This window comes from Poromitra crassiceps (assembly GCF_964638095.1).
Source record: "Poromitra crassiceps genome assembly, chromosome: 11".
NCBI classification, from domain to species: Eukaryota; Metazoa; Chordata; class Actinopteri; order Beryciformes; family Melamphaidae; genus Poromitra; species Poromitra crassiceps.
Genome location: NC_139643.1, coordinates 45,934,687 through 45,937,186, shown reverse-complemented (window position 1 = coordinate 45,937,186; position 2,500 = coordinate 45,934,687).

Genomic DNA, 2,500 nt, shown 5'->3' with positions numbered 1-2,500 from the left:
CTACTTACTACTAGCACTGTTTCATGTTATGTTACGGTGGGTGAATGGACTCTGGATCGGAATGTGGATCAGCGACGTCGCTCCGATATCCGAATTACGTCATATCGATATCGGCACCTGATACTGATATCCCAACCCTAGTATCAGTACTTTTTGAAAAAAATTTACAATCACGATTATACCGTAACGTTTCTTCTCTACTACCATGTAAGTCTCAGATAAGAACCTCCAAAGAGCAGCCGGCTTACAGTACATGTAGTCATGTACTGTACACAGTGATTTAAGCAGATAAGCTGTGTTCACACCGAGATATCTATGTTTCTCTCTGTCTGGGGGCTATAACGTTGTCATGATATTTGTCCACTACGAGCCACCGTAGTTGTTTACAAGCTAAGCCTATCAGCGTGCTCCTAACGTGAGCTCTATTCACCTTATTCACCACGCCCACTTTTTCTCTCTTCCGCGTTCAACGCAAACGTATTTGTTCTTCCGGTTCAGTGCTAGTTGCGAAGGCCACTAGTGGCTAATAATATTAGCCACTAGTTAGTTATGTTATATGGCAGTAAAATGCCACTGAATGACCAAATTGATATAACCGTTAACCATTTCGAGTAACACTGATTCCATACGGATCACCAGCGTTAGTTTGTTGTTTATAACGTGGCTATATTCATAACGTTTCTATCTCGGATGCGTTATTTCGAATCGCACATAGGTTACGCAACCTAACATAGGTGCGCAACCTAACGTCCACCCCACTAATGTCATCTTAAGAGCACAATATTCCTGGAATGCAAGTTTAACTAAACAGTTACATGTCCTCTGCATTCTACATAAAATTAAGATATTACGGGTTGTTTTATTTTGTATGTTACATACGTATTGGCCAATACGTAACATATGTTAGTTTATGGGGGAGTAATTTTGTCACTTTAGGAGCGGAGTGTGCGCAGCCATCTTGCCTGCGGAGTTTTTGGCAAGTCAAAACGGAAATACTATTACAAAATGACGTAATGCGGAAGCGTCCATGTGTGGGCAAAGAATAAGGTGAATACCGGTAGTCACAGACTTCACTTTATGTCAGCTGTCAGCCTGTCAATGCGGTTTGTTGCCACACAATAAACCAGCGGTTTGTTCCAAGCCAGTGTGATCCTTGACTCACTCTCACACGGCAGCCAATCAGCGTTGAACAGCGAGCACTGATGCCAGTGTAATTTCGCTCGAGTTGGGATATTTCATCTCGGGCGACGAGCAAATTTTCTCCCTATCGCTCTGTCTCTGTCGCTCGGACCCCCAGCGATTTTTCTCCCGGGCGAATATACACTCAATCGCTCGTTTGCATTGACTTTGTATGTAAACTCGATGCCAGCGAAAAACTTTAATAGGTCGGTGTGAACGCAGCTTATAGAGAGAGTGGGTTTGTGAGCAGAAAGTCCCTGGTTTGAATCCTGGATCAGCTTCAGCTATTGAGCTATTAAGATATTTCAAGATATTTCATCCCCACCAGCCAGCCGCTCATCCAATTGTTTTCAGTGTTGGGGGTAACTCATTAGAAAAGGAACATATTACATGTACTATATTACTTTTAGCAGTAAGTCAGTAATATAACTTATTACCAATAGGATTTCAGTAATATTATACCAGTTACTTTTCTCAAGTCACACAAGTCACAAATTCAGTTACTTTTTTTTAAATCAAATTATATATTATATTTTTTATTATAATTACAAATTATATAAAATATTTAATTTATTTAAATAAAGATACAATCATTTCCGAATCAAATTGTGTGTTTTTATGCAAATAACCACTATAGATGGCAATAACACTGGAAAAGGAAAACATTTAGTATTTTGGACAGTTTACACTGACTTCAAGGCGGTTGAAATTATTTTTCGGGATGGTTCCGGGGCAGGTATGTCATTCTGCTACTGCTGTTATTTTGGTTAAAGTAATGCAAGAAAGTAGTGTAATAAGTAACGAGTTACTAGTACACAGACAAGTAATTACTTTCAAATGAAAGTACACCTTTCCTGACCAAATTAATAGGATAAATAAACAGAATAGTTCAGGGCTAATTTGTGTGTTTGTCCCGTGTGTAAGCAGCTGTGTGGGAGGAGCCTGTGACTGTGAATCAACACTGAAGCACGTCATTGGCACATGGCTCTGTCAGCTCCACGTGTTATTATAACCCCATTAATCTGTCGCGATATCCAATCAACATGATCCACCCGCTCCTGCTGCTCGCTGGAAGTCAGTCGCCTTGACTCCTGTGTGTGTGTGTGTGTGTGTACTGTGTGTGTGTGTGTGTGTGTGTGTGTGTGTGTGTGTGTGTGTTTTCTTGGGTTAGGTTCAAATGTCCTCCTCACATGATGGGGGAAATCCCACAACGTGAGAACCTTTTGTTGGCGCTCACACGCTAAGAGTGTGTGTTTGTGAACGCAAGAATAGTGGAGACAAAAAACAAACAAGAGCGCGGAAGAACGAATGGAGCCAGGAA